The sequence below is a fragment of the Typopeltis vanoorti genome, chromosome 20 (genome assembly GCF_054136105.1).
Source record: "Typopeltis vanoorti isolate ZY-2024b chromosome 20, IOZ_Tvanoo_1.0, whole genome shotgun sequence".
NCBI lineage: Eukaryota > Metazoa > Arthropoda > Arachnida > Uropygi > Thelyphonidae > Typopeltis > Typopeltis vanoorti.
In genome coordinates, this window is record NC_143568.1 from 48,528,715 (window position 1) to 48,547,426 (window position 18,712).

The following is an 18,712-nucleotide window of genomic DNA, read 5'->3' on the forward strand; positions in this document are numbered from 1 at the left end:
TGTTTGAATTACCATGCCAATCTTTAATCAGCTCTTCTTACACATTCTTGAATATTAATAATGGACTTTTGTGATATTTTGTTTTTAATACAGTTCTGCAATTGATACTACCTCTTAATTTCCTATGTCAAAGCTGTGGTTTCCAGTCTTTGATCAACTGTTACATTATAAACTTATCTCTCCAATCCATTTGTTTCATTATTTTCTTGTGTGTCTTGTATGCTATTCTTGCACGCTATTGTCTGTTGCTGTCTTGATATATTGGCCAATTTCCCTTATTCCATATAAATTTATTCACTTGGCTTTCCCATATTGACCTTACTTACCTCAATACATTCATAGTGAAGAATTTTTGGAGACACAACACACGTGTTAGAATAATTACTTAACATTAGGAAAGTAACATTCCTAAAATTCATAAAAGAAAGAGGCCATGGAAGAGATATAAGGAGACAGGCAAAGAGAAGATGCATAAAGAGTATAAGACACAGGCCAGAAGAGTGACTAGTATGGTAAGGAAGACTAAACTGGAATATGAGAGGAGATTGGCCCTAAGATCGAAAGAAAACCCTAGGGAATTTTTTTAGATATGTGGCCAGTAGGAGAAGAAATGACTGGAAGAATGATATTGTGGGATAAAAATGGAAATAGTGACTGATGCAGAGGATATAGTGGAATTGTTCAATGAACACTTTATTGGAGTATTTCATCCTGGAGGAGTCAGTTTTAATGCCAGAGGGATTGGGCAGGTTCGAGGTTTAGAGGTACAGGAGGAGAGTGTTTCAAATACTGAGTACTCTGGATGTCAGTAAAGTAGTGGGACTGGATGGTATTTCACCATGAGTTTTGAGAGAATGCACTAGGGAACTGACAGTGCCTTTAACCTGGCTTTTCAATGAAAGTCTGGCTGCAGGAAAGGTACAATGGAATGGAAGGTAAGATAATAAGGTAAGATAGTGCCATTGCATAAGGGTGGTAGCAGACTGGAAGTGTCTAATTATAGGCCAGTTTGTGTGTCATCAGTAGTTAGTAAGATCTTGGAGAAAGTAGTGAAGGACCATATACAGCATTGGGCAGAAGAGGATAATGTTAGCTGTGAGAGTCAACATGGATTTGTGAAAGGGTGCTCTTGTTTTAGCAATATGCTAGTCTTTTATGATAAAGTTACAAGAGCATTAGATGAGGGAAAGGCATATACTGCCATTTTCTTAGACATTTTCTTAGAAGCAATGAGAGGTCATCCTCATTGGATGACCTCTCATTGCTTCTGCCTTTGTATCTCCACTACTGGGCCTGGCTCCCACTGACGAGACCTCAATAAAGGTTGAAACCGGTATGGGTAGTGGCCCTTGCCTTAATGCATAGCATTACACATATCTGCAAGATGTGCTTTGCATTAAGGGAGATACTGAGATAGGAGTGATGAGAGCTTTCTCCACCTTTGCAACGAGTTGCCTGGTTGCACTACCTTACCCTAGTCCTGAAGATACTTTCAGGTGCAAACTTTGTTTGCTCATGCTTGGATAAAGGATTAAACTAAACTTATTATAGTCTAACCAAGTGAAAAATAAACTCTCAATTGCCTGATGGAGTGGTGAGAGCGAGAACGGTCAATGAGTTTAAGGAGTGGTATGATAGACTTTGTGTTTCTTAGGGGGGGGACCTCCCCTCGACGAGTCTTGATAGACTTTGTGCTTCTTAGGCAGGACCTCCAACGATGAATTCTTTTGACTCCATGGAGGCCTTAATAATATAATAATAATAAACATTCAACATTTTGACCTCTGTATTGAGGTCATTATCAGGAAAAGTACATATGTATAAGATACAAGCTACATGACACTGCACTATACAAAGATAAAATGAATTTGGATACTTGTTAATCTTTTAATCTAGTCTGACTTCTTGTATGAACCAAAATAAATAAATAAATAAATAAAATAAAAAATTAAAACCGAACTACATTAAACATTTCTAAAGACCTTGTATTGAGATTTTCTTCTGGGCTTGTTCTGGTTGTTTATAAGAGTTGCAGTTAGGTCTTCCACATTCTTAGAATGATTAATCCATCATTTTTGTTCAGGTTTGGATAATGCTTTAGCATTTCATAAGCTTCGTTGAATTTTCTCTCAAAATGAAGCTTTGGTGCAGTGTAGGGACATAGTGCCTTTCCAGTCAATTTTGTGGCATGTTTGGAGTGCATGATCTGATAGGCCTGTTTTACCATAGTGGAGGTATTTAATGTGCTATTTGTGTTCGTCTTTTTCAGATTGGAATAGTGTGTCCTGTTTCCCATATGTAAGGTAGGTTGCAGGTACATTGAATGTTACTTTCCTAATGTTAAGTAATTATTCTAATGTGTGTTGTATCTCCATAAATTCTTCACTATGAATGCTGACCACGTGTAACCTTAAAAGAAAGAATTGTCATAATCCATGGAGATTTGACCCACAAGCAATGCAGCCACTATGGTAAAATGAAAATATGTGTTTCTATGTTAATTAATCGACTAACCTTTCTAAAATGATGTAGAGGCAGAAACTTAATACCCAACTGCATTAAGTTAAAAAAAAGTTTACTTCAGTTAATGCACTCTGTATGTATGCCCGTTTAGAAAGAGCTTTGAGAGAACAGATCCACGAGGCCCACAAAAACATAGCAGTTATCAAAGCCAGCATTTTACAACAAAAAATTAGAGCTATAAGTTACATTAATCCTGATATTTGGGATATTCTAGACAGGATTACAGATGACTTGGCCAAGCACATGCTGCTTAAGAACAAAGGAAAATTAATAGCAAAGTTTCAAGCACTTAAACAATAAGAAAGCAATAGGCAATCCAGACACCATATCCAGAGGAACAGCCAATTACAAACCAACCAAGGAACATCCAATCACCTACAAGTGAAGTCAGGAGCAACCAACCACCAACAGACCATGACCGAGTTATTAACAAATGCAACTACAACCTTAACGTAGAACTCGCACTTCTGGAAAAAGGCCTGAACTATGCCATTGCACCAAGGTCAGTTAACAAATTAATTTCATTTATCATATCGAAAGAGGTCTACGATCCCTCCCCTCCAATTTTAGCAGACAAAATGTGAATGGAAACATTATACATATTAAACTGTAATAAGCAACTAAGTTGCAACCTAACCAAAGCAGAAAAATTAGCCATTAAATCCTTAAAAAATAACAAAGATATTGTAATTACAAAAGCAGATAAAGGTCATGCTACTGTTGTCTTCGATCAGATAACATGCCTAGAAAAAAATTACCCATTTGGTATCCGATCACAACACGTACCAAATGGTGAACTACAACCCTACAAACTACATCAAAAAGAAAACAGAATTAATCAAATCTGTGACCACGTGGCCAGAAGAAACAACCAAAAAACTAATACCGCATTGTGCCCGCACTCCCAGAATTTATGGCCTGCACAAAACACACACACCACTATGACCAATAGTTAAAGGGATTGACAGCCCTAATTATCACTTAGCCAAGAAATTAGTGGCCCACTCAAGGGATGGGTAGGTTATTCTCCCTCCTACATAAAAAAAAAAAAAAAAAAAAAAAAAAAAAAATACACAACACTTCATAAGTAAGATTAGAAACATTACATTCGATAACAAAGATTTATTAGTCAGCTTTGACATAATTGCCCTTTTCACTAATGTCCCTATCAATGATACTAATAATATTCTCTTACAAAACATATTTCCTCCCAACATCATGGTCCTCTTTGCCCACATACTCTGCTCCAGGTATTTCATGTGGCAAAATAATTTTTACCTACAAAAAAGAAGGTACAGCCATGGACTTGCCACTTTCCCCTCAATTGCTAACTTTTACATGGAAAACTTCGAGCAACAAGATCTAGATTCAGCCAGCGCCCAAAGTCTGGCTCAGATATGTTGATATTTTTGCCATTTGGCCCCACAGCTGCAAAACATTAAATACATTCCTAAGCCACCTGAACAAACAATACAAATGTATCCAATTCACCATCGAAATCAAAAACAACTCTTCCTTTTCTAGATGCACTTGTCACATGTCTTCCCTCAGGCTCTGTCTCCTTCACAGTCTACTGCAAACCTACACACACGGGCTAATATATATATAAAAATTCATACCACCATCCAACACAAAAACTAGGCGTCATCGGCACTCTCAAACATAACGCAATTTATATAATGAGCCATTTCTATGGAACCTAACATCTGCGTTATATGAAGGTAACCTATATTTTTTATGGAGGATCTTGTGAACCATTTTTTTTTTAATTGTAGCCATTTTTTTATATAGAAATGGTTCATTATATAAATTGCATTATGTGAGACTCAGATCACATAGAAAAAGTAGTGTTAGTTTCTGAAATCGTTTTTTGAAATTTTTTTTAATTATATAAACAGTGATATATCCAAAAAAAAAAATTCTTATTTAATGCAGATGATTCGTGTAAGTTAAGAAAACAAAGATAAACTATGAAACAAATGCATAGTATAAAAATTACAAATTGTACGAAAACTTCATTGCACATACGAATACTGCATAAATGTTTTAGGCAAAACATTTATGCATTATATGCAATGAGTAATATGTGCATCATTGCATACTTAGACTAGTTTAGTTATCAAGAAGTCAGTAATAAGACCTTGCTTACCACTATGCTGCATTTTTTTTTATTAAGTTCATAATATGGAGCTAAACAAATATCCAATTGTCTCGTGAATTTTCCGGAGCACTATTGATGGATCACTATCTATAAAATAACTTTCTTGTCAAGCCTAATTCTTCTGCTAATTCTTTAAACTGAATTCTTAATGGATTCATCACAATCAGAATCTTCAGAAGAACTTTCCCTGCCATTTGGTTCGACGTAATGTCATCTATTAATTGTACCAGTTCCTCCTCATTTAAATCTATTTCCCAATCAATTAATTCACTAATTTCATTTTCAACCATATTGCAAAAGCTTTCTAAGTGGCCATTAATATAAAAATAATTTTTTTACATAAAAAAGCATTGTATATCGTATGTAATGCACCAGGAAATAAAGTGCTCAGCTTGAGATTAACACTTATGATTTTTAATGCGCTTTCCTGGCAGAAACCAAGCTTTATATGATAAGCTTTATATGATAAACATATAAACAATAAGCTTTATATGATAAAAACAATTGACGTACATGCATGCTAAAGGGTATTTCCCCTAATATAAATTGGCTACTTATAACTGTATCTGCGATATGGGCAGATGCAAATTTTACAAAGATAAAATTTGATTTTTAAGTTGTGCAGTGAAGAGAAGATATCAAAAGATAAAGGGTTATGACAATTTGTAGACCACGTTATATCGAAACCGCGTTGTATAAGTACTGCATTATACGAGGGTTACCTGTACCACTAAAAACTAAAGATTACAAAAATGACATAGCCATACCCTATATTAGAGGCATTTCAGAAAAAATAGAACACTATTTAAATGTAACATTAAGAATACCTTCAAACCTCCAACAAAATTAAGAAATTTACTTAGCTCTTCCAAAGATCCTCTTCCATACCTGGCCAACCCACAGGTTTAAAAATCCAATGTACCTGCAACCTACTTTATATAGGGGAAACAGGACACTATTCCAATCAGAAAAGATGAACACAAATGTCACATTAAATATCTTCACTATGGTAAAACAGGACTATCAGACCATGCACTCCAAACATGCGGGAATTGAATGGAAAGGCACCAAATCCCTACACCGCACCAAAATCTGGAGAGAAAATTCAAAGACGCTTTATGAAATGCTAAAACATTACCAAACCTAAACAAAAATGACGAAGAAAATTTCAATACGAGAGGACTTTAGAAATGTTTAATATAGTTCGGTTTTAATTTTTTATTTACTTTATTATTATTTTTTTTGTTTCCCACAACAGGTCAGGCTAGGTTTAAAGATTAACAAGTATCCAGATTCATTTTACCTTTGCACAGTGAAGTGTCATGTAGCTTGTATCTTATACATGTGTATTTTTCCTGATGATGACCTCAGTACAGAGGTCGAAACATTGAATGTTACTTTCCTAGTGCTAAGTAATTATTTTAACACGTGTCTCCATAAATTCTTCACTATGAATGTTGACCACAGTGTGACCTTAAAAGAATTACCTGAATACAACTCACTGTTTTAAAATAAAAATGCTTTTTTTTTTTTTAAATTTTAGACTTGTTTTTGGGATTGGTGCTTGTGTGGCACAGTGGAAATGGTTTGTTTTTGTAGCACTATGTTGCCTAAAGAAAGATTGCTGCAGGTTTGAATCTAGTTGCTGACCAAAGTAATCTTTTATAGGCCTCTCTTTAACTTTCTGTAGCTGGTTACTGAGTTAATCTTTGGCATAGACAAATAGGGTTTTCCATCTCCTGGAAATTTGTTTTTAACCCCACCTCTCAAAAACCATTTCTAGAACTTGTATAGACAGTAATATGGATGTTAAAAAAATGTAGCACCATTAGATGGTGGCAGTTGTTTTTCATTTTCTCTCTCTCTCTTTGAAAGCCTTGGTTTATTAATTGCTTAAGATCACTACCAGTGAAATATGAAAGATTGTCAACTTATCTTCAGAAGTTGATTAGGACTAAAGAAGCTATTTCCATTCAGGAAATAAGATAGAGGATTTTTTTGTTCATAAGATGTTATTCCTATACAGCACTCACAGAATTATTTGAGTAAGCTGAATTTTAGCCAAAACAATAATGGCTGTCAATTCAGTTTTAGTATGTGTAACATTATGGACTTTGGTGTTATATCCAATGGCATATTATACTAGTAGTATTATGCTTGGAGAAACTGCAAAAACTGGAATACAACTCAGAGGATAATTCTGACGTTAACTGAACATTGTTATATAAAGACTTTACAGAGCTTAATATGACTGCACATGGATTACTGTGCAAGATTTGGTCTCTGGATTCTGAAGGGATAAAGAAGCAGTGGAAAGACTGCAAAGAAGAATTACAAGGATGATATCAGGATTACGGAATACAGATTATGAGGACAGATTGAGATGGTGGATTGTGGATGCTGGTAGACAAGAGAAAGAGGAATAGTACTATAAACTTCTGAAAGGATGTTATAAGATATTGGTAGATGAAATTTTTCATTATATGGAAGGTGGGGAGCAGACAGGGTGAGCATCCATGGAAGTCTTTGTATGTGATTAAGAAGGGTGAACCATGAGTGAGTGGAACACTTTGCCTGCTAAAGTAGTGATTGCATCTAGTGAATTGAGAAGGTATGACAACTGCTTTGGATGCTGTGTAGACTCCCTTGAGTTTTTCACTCCCAGTGGGTCTGATAATTGAGAGATTGCCATATACTATAAGGAATGAGGGAAAATTGATTAGGGCTTCTTGCAGTGTGCCTTATTAAATAATTATTATTGTTCGTGACACTTCCAAGGAGTCAGACTCATTGCAGGAGAACACCTACTGTACAACTTCCATCTCCACTACTACACAGAACCTCTACTACCAATCACTGACCACTACCACACCTAGTCTGTAAATTGCGTGTGTTCTGAAGGGCTGATTTGTCTGTATATGGGATGAAAACCTGAGTTTCCGGGAGAAAAAATCTTGCTACCTCCGTATGAGATCAGCTAACTCACCTTCAATTGAAAAAGTCCATATAAAGATTCTTCCCATTATGACGAGAATCAAACTTAGGCCTTTTCTAATCGAAGGGCCCAACATACCGTCATTCTTCCAATTGTGCTACAGAGGTGCTTGTTAGAAATGGAACTGGGCGAGTGGGGAGAATTAGAACCACAAAACATAATTGGGGTTGCCAAAACAAAGAACAGGCAATTTTTCTAAATTACAAGGTATTTATCAGTAATGATCAGGGAAAGGAAGAAGTAGCTATAGAAATCAACATCAAACATGAAGATAAACTTCTGATAGCAAGCAGTTTAAGAATGATGTGGGAAAATTTAAAAACAGGAACTTGTACAATCACTCTTCTGTTACCTGTGGTCTCATAGGTTTTGCTATAGATGTAGTGAAGGAGTTGTTAGAGAAGGCAGCTGACACAAGGAAAAGCTGAATCTTGTTAGACACATCAGAGTAGAAAAATCTTTCACTATGAAGAAGTTGGAAGACATTACTATCAACTATGTTCTTGTTGATAACAAGGACCAACAGAGTTTCTGTTCAGTCCTAACCTTCTTGTGGTGTGCCCTATTAGTACTACAGCAAACTGGATAATGAACAAGTAAGGATGGGATGGCAATTTGGAATTTAGCTGGCCAAATTGTATTCTTATTGGCTTAAACTAACATAATGGTACATGATGACCAAATTTTATGATGGCAGGAGCATCACCTGGTTAAACAAGACCCAGTTGTTTACATCAGGGATCCTGGATGAACAGTGAAAAGTCAGCTATCGAAACAAATCGCAACTCAATATCATCAGAGTTCAAGATTAGCACCCTCAACATAAGAAGTATCAATGGAAAAGAAATGGAATTAGTAGAAGAACTGGATAAGTACCAGATTGATATAAGTGTTACCAAAACAAAGACAAAAATAGGTGATCTTTCTAAGCAACAATTGCAAGAAGCTATATTCAGGTGATACAGATCAAGGAAAGGGTTAGCTATAGTATTCAACACTAATTATGAGGATATTCTTGAATGGCAGGCAGTATCAAATAGTGATGTGGACAAATATCAGAAAGAAGAATTGTACAATGACTCATTTCTGCCTATGGTCCCACAAAAGGTTCAACTAAGGAAGAAGTGGAGGAATTTTTCAAGACATTAGGAAAGCAGTTGGCACAAAGAAAAAGTTGGTCCTTGTTAGAAATCTGAGTGATTCTGGAAAGGATTACCAGAAATACAGAAATGTGTTGGGAAAATTCAAGGAAGAAAAGCAATGCTAATAAGTGCACCAGCTGGATTCTGTTTAGTCATGACTAACATGTTCCAACATGAACATGCAAAAATGATTAACAGCAGACCTCCATGTAGTCACTCATTGCAGGAGGTACACACACTATCACATACAAAGTTCATCAAACCATGCCGTAAACTCATTCAATATGTCTGCATTCCAGATAATAGATTCCACTCAACAATGCTATGCAAAGAAACTACTCTGCTCATCCCTCCTTATAATAATAATATTCATATGGATCTCCCCCTTTCTCTCTATTCCTTTTGGGGGGTGGGTTGAGCCCTCCTAATGAGGGATCAAGTATATATATTTTTTATGATTGTAGATCTGTGTGTGTTCATGGGACCAGTTTGGGTGGGTTGAGCCCTCCTAATGAGGGATCAAGTATATTTATTTTTTATGATTGCAGATCTGTGTGTGTTCATGGGACCAGTTTGCCTGTTCTGAGGGATGAAAAACCTGAGTTTCTGGGTGGGAAAAACCCCTCTACCTTTGTATGAGACTGGCTAACTCACCTTTAGTCAAAAGAGACCAGATAAAGTTATAAAGTTCTGCACAGCTGGGAATCAAACCCAGGTCTTTCCGCCAAAAGGGTTTCATCTATACCGACTGAGCTATGGAGTCTCTACCCCCCCCCCTATAGTTTCCAGGAAGGACCTCTAATTCTACTCATTCTCCCATTCTGTGAAGAATGTCTTCCACATTAACCTGGTAACAGCTTCTGACCAAATCATATCTCAATCATATCTCCTCTTCCTCCTATTTGCAAGAATTTGCAAATTGCATTCCTTCAATCTATCTTCATACACCAAAGGTGGAAGCTGATATCTTCTACCTTTGGTGGAAGACCAGCTTCCCGAAGACTAGTTTCCATCTTCGTGAATCTTCTCTAGATCCTCATCATTATGAAAACCAGGCCAGGTGACCAAATTTTTGCACAGTAATTCATATGAGGACTGATCAAGGACTTATAAAATTGAACCAAAACCTCTTTATTTCTGTGCATTAGTGTCCCTTATGCATCATTGCCATAATCCGATGCAATGATTTCAAACTTGTGCAATGTGATCCTAGAACGTCAGGTCATTGTCCACCATCACAAGATTTCTCATCTCCTCTACCTCCATCAAAATTCCCCTGCCAAACACATACTTCACATTCCATCATTGCTACCAAATTTCAGAATATTGCACTTTGCAGCATTGACTGACAGTTCCACTCATTTGTGTACAGTCTGTTCTAGTCCTCCTGTAAGACCACAGCATCTGCTTCACTCCTCATTTGCATTATCAGCAAAGAGTTACACATCTTCAGTTAAACCTATCCCAGTATTATTCAGTATTATTAATATATAGTCTGCGCGGTTAGCCTAGTGGCTTTGCGCTTCGCAACCATATGCCTAGGGAAGGAGTGTCCTAGGTTCGATTCCCGTCCACGACGTGAGGAGCTTAAGGATCTTTCTCAGCCATAGCCAAGTTAGCCGGTCTTGGGCGTGGGCAGCAGGGTTTTTTCCGCCAGTTTATCTGGGGTTTTTTCATCCCGCAAGCAGGCAAACCGGCCCCGTGAACACACAGGTTACAGTCATAAATACTTACGGCAAGGAAGGCAACGAGAAACCACCTTGCTCATAATCATCTCTCCCTAGAATGGTAGCATTTAGCTACCCTCCCGCGGCCGTATGGCAGATGGGAACCAGAAGATTAATATATAAGCTGAACCACAGTTGCCTAAAATCATCCCCCTGCAGCACATCACTAGTGCCTTTCCTCTCTTTGGATACTGTATCCCCATATATAGTGTGCTTGATACTTGTCTGACAGCCAGTCACCTATCATCTCACTAGCCTGTTATCCAATCCCAAACATTTCAATTTAGTTAGCAGTGTGTGTAGCAATCAATCAAAAGTCTTTGAAAAACCTAAGCATACCACTGTATTAAGTATCCCCCTCCCCCATCTGTGCAGTGCATCTGTCACCTTGTTATAGTACATAAGGAAATTAGTAAAACATGACTTTAACAAACCCAAGTTGTTGCAGAGAACACTGCTTTTATCAATCTATATCTGAATCCTAGCTTTTGCTAATCTTTCCAGTACCTTAACCACAACTCCAGATATACAGATTGGCCTATAATTCAAAGTCAGAACCTTATCACCACCTTTGTGAAGTGGAACAATTTTACCTTCTTTTCCTCCCTTGGGAACTATGCTGTTGCAAGACTTATTAAAAGGTATACCAAGGGGACCATAAACTCCTTGGAATATTCCCTAAAGACATGTCATTTAATCCTGTTACCTTATTGACATAAAGCATATTTAATTCCTTGTATATCTCCAGTTTGTTGAAAATTAAGCCATCTTCTCCCATTTCCTCTACACTTTAGCTTCTCATTATTTCATGCCAACGAAGGTGAAATGCCTTGATTAATTGTTCACTGAATACATCAGTGTCCTCTGCAACAGTTACCAGCCTACCATTTTCATCCACAACAATCATGTTACCTTAATCAGTCTTCTTTCTACTTGCCACCTATTGTAAAAACTTGATTTTTCTTGGCATGATTTGCTAATTTCTACTCCAACTGCACTTTTACTTTCTTTACCAGTCGAGTTGTATTCCTGGCCTGCTCTTTATATACTGGTGCCCAAAAGCTAAGGACAAACGACATTTTACTTGTATATGAAAAAATTTCATGACTACAGCCAAATGTGGTCATAAATTTATTGCCAGCCTACTAATTTATTATATTAGTAGGCTGGCAATGAATTTGTTGGCAAGAAATAATAAATTATATACCTAAACAAATCTCTTCCATCTGGCTTACATCTAGACTGCAAAGATGGAAGACACCGAATAGACTTCATTCCAGAATGGGCAGATCAAAGCAGAATATGGCTAGATGGCGCTATGCAGACAATGACAGCTGCTCCTGTGGTGAAACAAACCATGGATCATCTTCTGCAATGCTGCCTAATAAACATTAATAATATATGTATCAGAGAGAATTTAATGCAGTGTCATGAAAAAACAGCTTTAAAGTATATTAATCACTGGATGAGTGAAATTTGACATTTTATGTTTTTGTGTGATATTTTATGCAAGTGGGATTTTTGTCTCTTAATGTATACTTTTAATCCATATTCTTTAATGTATTTCTTTAAATTTATGCTTTAATCATTTATGTATAATCTTACATTTTCTGTAGTTTCCACACTAAATAAATAAATTATATACAAATTAAATTGTAATATGTTTTGGGCAAAAGTTACAAATTATTTCCTAAGGTTGTAGTTAAGGAATTAATGTACAGTGCTTACAGAAAACTATGCAGAGAGACATTTCTGTATGGAATATGTCTGCCCTGAACTAAGATGCAGATCTCACAACATCACGCCATGCTTAGCACCAAGTGATTCGCGAGTTCTTGAGGCAAACTGGCCCACTCCTTCAGAATAAGGATAAGACTTTTTCTGGAGGAGAATTTTGAGCTGCAATGCATCTCCCTATTGCATCCCAAATGTGTTCTTTGGCATTGATCTGATGAATGTGCAGGTCACTCAGTTTGATTAATATCCTCGGTCTCCAGAAGTATCTCCACTGCTCGTGTATGATGATTTGGCATTGTCATCCATAAAAATGAATTCTTTGCCTATAGCACCATGGAACAATCTAACATGATGTTGACGAACTTTGTTTCAGTACCGTTTACCAGTCATCTTCCTTTTTTCCAGCAGTTGTAGCATCCATTAAGTATAATGCCTTCCCATCCCAGTAACACTGTATCTATCCCTTTCAAGAACATTCTTGCAATGGTAAGCAGTACCACTTTCACACCAGATCAAGTGTCATCTAAAATCGGAGGAAAGACTAAAATGAGTCATCTGTAGAGTACATTAGCCCATTGGTGTCTTGTCTTATTTTTATGACACAACACCACTGAAAACATGCTGATGAGCTGTTGTTAAAGTTATGCAGACTACAGGTGTATAGGCCTACTTGTCCCAGATGTCTTGCCAGAGTTTGTCAAGATATCCATCTACCTGTGTTTGAATGGAGCCAACTTGCATGCTATGGTGTTTCAATTGCATTTTTGTTATAATCAAAATTCTGTCTTAATGCTCTGTGGTAGAGCAAGGGCAACCTCTTTAGCAGGCATCTGGAACACATTTGATTGGTCTGAAATGCTGTGCAGAGCCTGGCTTCTACACACTCTGGCAATATCAGTAATTCTACAGCCTTCTTCAAACTTTCTAATAATTCTTCCATGCATGAAATCATCTAGATGTCTCTGAGATATTATAAAACACCCAAATTTGCAATTTTATTCTTTAATGAAAAAAGCTTTCTTGAAACAGTTTTAGTGCAGGGTTTTTGGAGGGTGCTAGAGTCGCCTGAGAATGTGGCAGGGGAATTTGAGCTGTGCTAAAATAAAAGTGAAATTTGAGCTGTGCTTTTTTAATTGGTGAATAGTCTGTTTTTGTAGTGTTACGTTGTTTTCTGGAATACGAGTGTTCTTCAGTGGTTGTTTTTGAAGTTAGTTGTTGTCGCTATATTGTGTATTTTGGTTACCGAGAAGACGCGGTCGGAATCTGATTCATAACGGTGGAAGACGAGACAAAGTTAGCATAAGTTTTCATTATTTAGTTTTATTTTATTTATATTTAGTATACTTAAGTGTTTTATTTATAATTGTTTGTACTTATTTAGTTATACTCCCTTATACTAATTCATGTTTAGTTGTGACACTATTTTGAATAATGGCGGTAGCAGTAGTTAAAATTGCAAATGGCGTATCTCCAAGTCCTCCCCATTTAAGGACTCCATTTTGCGTGATATTATACAGGATTTTGTAGCATGCGGGACTTGCGGAATGTATGCGTCCCGGCAGTTGTATATATGGCAGGTGAGAGAAAGGGAAAACGTATATGCCAAAATGCAGGCAATAGGAGGAACTTTGTGAGTTAGAGATGAAAATAACTGACCTCGTTAAGTTAGAGATGGGAGATTCTTCACGTAGAGAGATGAGTGGTATGATAGAGGGTGAGAGGAGTATGAATAAAATGAGTGGGGAGTATGGAAAGGTTGAATGATAGTGAAATTTTAGGAGATGGTCTCAATTGGGAGGATAAATAGCAAATAAGAGTGGTTGACTTGCAGAGAGAGAGAGAGAGAGAGAGAGAATAGATGAGGTGTTGAAAGATGAGATGAGGCGAATGGAAGAGACGAATGCAAGGCGAATCAGTTGGAGAGAGAGAGCAATGGGAATGATAGAAGAGGAGAGAATAGGAATGGTAGAAGAGAGGGAATGAGAGAGAGTTATGGGAATGGTAGAAGAGAGGGAATGAGAGAGACAGTTATGGGAATGGTAGAAGAGAGGGAATAGGATAAATAGAAGAAAGTGAATGAGAGGTATACAAGGGAGCATTGGAACTAGGGATAGTGATGTCAGGTAAGTAGGGGAGCACAGAGAGAAAGTGTTAGAGGAGAGAGAGAGAGAGAGAGAGAGAGTCAGGGATGCATGTAAGCAATCGAGGATTACAGTGGTAAAAGGTGTAATGTATGGGGACTAAATGATCCGTGGTGTTCAACATAGGATGCATGAGGAGTGTTTACCTGGAGGCACGATAGAAAGTGTGGCTATGGCAATTAAGAGGGATGAAAGGGTGGATGATATGATTGTGATGGTAGGAACAAATGACTTGAGTGGTAATGTAAATTGGGCAGCGAGAGATATGAGATTCTTGCTTGAGATTGTAAGAAAGAACACACAGAGAGGAAAGATAGCGTACGTGTTGCCTACGTATGATAGTGACGAGCTGAGCAGAAGATCAGTAATATGGAATAACATAATAGCTAGAATTTGTCAGAAGAGTGGATTGGAATATGTGAATGCTTGGAGGGCATTTGAGGACAGAGGAATTGTATGCGAGAGACTGCTTTCATTTGAATGAGGAAGGATGTAGGCATCTGGAGAGATTGCTGTTCTGAACGAGTCAGATAACAAAGATGGTTTCAGGACTGTACAGTGTTAGTTATGAGGATCGGCTGAGGGAATGTGGACTGCAGAGTTTGGTTGATAGGAGAGGTGATATGATCGAGACTTTTAAACTGTTGGGGAGTTCTTTCTCTTGGTGGAACAGCGGGAAGGAGCGATGACAAGGGGCCATCCCTGGAAGTTACCAAAGGAAGCTGTGAGCAAGAGGGTGAGGAGTAGTTTCTTTGCATGGAGGGTGGTTGAACCATGGAATGCATTGCCTGATAGTGTTGAAAGCAAGAACGGCAATGAGTTCAAGGAGTTGTATGATAGACTGTGTTTCCTAAGAAGGGACCTCCCACAATCAGTCTCTTTACTGCATGGAGGTCTGAATAATGTCTTACCATCATTATGAAGCATCATATAAACAATTATTTACAGTATGTAATAATGTTGAGGTTGAAATTGTGAAGTACTTTATTGGTAATACTTTGCTTGAAACCTGTGAGTATTAAAAAATGGCAAACATTTCTGAATAGAAGAAAAAATTACTGAAAACAGATGTGATCACAACTGTTGTTAGTGAAAGATTGACCAAGGAAGACTTTCATGCAATGGATAGGATTGCATATTAGTCCTGAATGGGGACTGATTTTGGTCAGTTCCTAGCTATTTATAAGGATTGTTTGAAAAGTTTGGTAAAAAAAAAAAAAATAGGTTACACATTTTTTTGGAAAAAAGCATTTTTATTTCTCAGCATAGTCTCCATTGAGGTCTACACATTTTGTCAGAGTTTCCAATTTTTTCATCCCATCTAAAAAGTAGGATTTGTCAAATTGTGCAAAATAGTCATTGGCCTTGATGACATCCTTGTTCTAAGAAATTTTTTTCCCACCAAGATGAATTTTTAAAGTTAAGAAAAAAAGTCGCACGAACCAATTCAAACCTCAATTCATGCAGTTTTGCTATTGTGATGGTCGATGTGTGGGACGGTGCATTGTCTTGATGAAAGGGCACTTTTTTTTTTGTGTGCCGATCTTGGCTGGTTTTTCTTCAGTTTATTCTTTTAAACAGTCCAACAATGATGCGTAATAGACTCTTGTTATTGTCCTACACTTTTCCAAATAGTCTATCATGATAATTCCTTGGGAATACCAAAAAATAGTGGCTATCATCTTCCCAGCTGACAAAATGGTCTTTGCTTTTTTTTGGTGTTTTTTCACTGGGCATTGTCCACTATTTTGACTGCTGCTTGGACTAAGGCATGTAGTAGTGGATCCAAGTTTCGTCTGCAGTCACGAATCAACACAAAAAATCCTGCCTAATTGTGATTAAATATCGCCAAACACTGCATTGAAATATCCTTTTGCATGCGTTTTTGATTGACAATCAACAATCGTGGCACCCATCATGTGCACAGCTTTTTCATGTGCAATTTTTCGTGCAAGATTTTATACACCCTTTCAGTTGAGATGCTGACAATCTCATGCACTTTCACTCCGTGGTCTTCCATAATGATACTATGGATTTTGTCAATCATTTCCTTCATAGTGACCTCAGTTGGGCTTTCGGAGCATGCTTCATCTTTGATGGATTTATGACCATGTTTAAACTCATTTATCCAAAAATACATAGTCTTTAATGCTGGTGCAGAGTCCTGATGAACTGCATATAACTTGACTTTGATCCACAAGGCCATCCACTTTTTCAAATAAGTGTTTTATCACTGCACAAAACTCGCTTTTCTCCATTTTTATGAAAAATGCAAACAGTCATTTTAAATGTTTGCCAAACGAGAACTATGCATTGCACATGGCTAAAATTTTGCCAGGGATCATGAAAAAGATATGTGCCAAAACTGGTATGAATGAACGAACTGTGTCACCTTCTATTGGAAATTTACCAACTTTTTCAAACAGCCCTCATAGCTGGAAGATAATATAAGCAAACAGCTATTTAAAAGCTTGTAAAGTAATTGAATGCTTATGTGACAATATGAATTGTCCACTTAAAAAAAAAACATGAACTGTGGTTAAGAGCCCTCTTTGCCTTTTATTAGTTTTTATTTAATGAATTCATTGACATTTGTTCTCAGCAATAGATGGAACTAGACAGAAGCCCAGAATACTCTGATGGTTTGTTTGAGGTTAGTGGAATTTTTAGAATTCCGCATTTTAGAATGCCGCAAGAAGGCCACTTTATTACACAAATATGAAAGATTATTCCCTGGATCAGCCTCAGCTCGGAAAAACTTCCCAAGCCTCAATGAAGAGCTCCTGATTGCGATAAGTTTTCTAGGAAATTAATTAAATATATATGCGTAATTGTTTGAGTAAGAGAGGATGTAAACGTTGTGCACTACTGGTTTTATTAGTGTGGGGGATTTTTTTTTGCCAAAACTTAATCATGAAATTGTTATTATTAGACTTAGTAACCTGCAAAAAATGGTGGTGGCATTGTCATTCCATGACTTTAATTTAGATTTCAGTCATTTCCTTAAGTGTGAGGTCTGTTATATGTATTCTTTTGATTACATAAATGATTTGTGGATATTTGGTGAGGATGGAAGGAGGGTGTGTGCGAAGTGTGACCTGAACAAGGAATTGATCAATGCAAATATGAAATTGATGACAGAAAGTGTTAGTAGCGAAATTGTTGTGGAGAAAATGAGTACACGTTTGAAAGAAAAGGATGGTGAGAAAGAGAGGCAAAAAAATGTTAAAAAATCAGTAAAAAAGAAAAACAGCGATTTGAAAACCGTAACGGATGTTAAAAGGGATGAAAGTGAGGTGAGAGTGCTGGAAGGAAACAAAATTGAGAGAATGAATGAAACTAGAAATGGCGTGATGCAGAAATCGAAAGTAAAAAAAAAAAAATCAAAAGAATGGATAATAGCGAAAAAAGAATGAATCGTAACGAAAGTTCGATGCATGTTGGACTGAAAGTACAGAAACAAAGAAAGACTAGTGTGAAAATGGGAAGAATGATAGTGAAAGTATGGAAACAAAAAAGGATGAATGAAAGTGAGAAGAGGTGGTTGAGAGTTAGAAAGATTGAACGATAGAGAGAATGTGTCGCGAAATTCAGAAGTTGAAATGGATTGGATGATGAGAAGTGTTGAATTTAGTTTAATCCTTTATCCGCAAGGAGATGTTTTGCATTAGGGAGATACTGAGATAGGAGTGTTGGTAGCTTGCTCCACCTTTGCAAGGAGTGTCCTGGTGTTGTACCACCTTACCCCAGTCCCGAAGATACTTTCAGGCGCAAACTTTGTTTGCTCACACTTGGATAAAGGATTAAACTAAATTTATTATACTCTAACCAAGTGAAAAATAAACTTTCAACATCTTTCTCTAAATCCAGAGTAATTTATAAAAAAAAGGGTGGCAAACCATTTGGCAACTCCTATAGGTAGAGATGACGTGCTGATGCTTCTGACTGGTATCTCCAGTCTGGCCTGGCTCCCACTGAAGAGACCTCAATAAAGGTCGAAACTAGTCTGGGTTGTGGCTCTTCCCTTAATGCATAACATTAGACATATCTGCAAGGAGATGTGTTTTGCATTAGGGAGATACTGAGATAGCAGTGTTAGTAGCTTGCTCCACCTTTGCGAGGAGCGCCCTAGTGTTGTACCACCTTACCCTAGTCCTGAAGATACTTTCAGGTGCAAACTTTGTTTGCTCACACTTGGATAAAGGATTAAACTAAATTTATTATGGATTGGATGAGGCAAGAAATGAAATGGATGCAGAATGAAATTAAGAAAATTTGGGTAAAAC

General features: G+C 37.1%; 1 protein-coding gene across 2 annotated transcripts in view; it reads left to right on the top strand.

The window, feature by feature from the left end:
• LOC150095417 (ferric reductase 1-like) overlaps positions 1–18,712 on the top strand; it is a 218,180-nt gene that overhangs the window by 109,841 nt on the left and 89,627 nt on the right. The gene's annotated exons all lie outside the window — the stretch shown is intronic.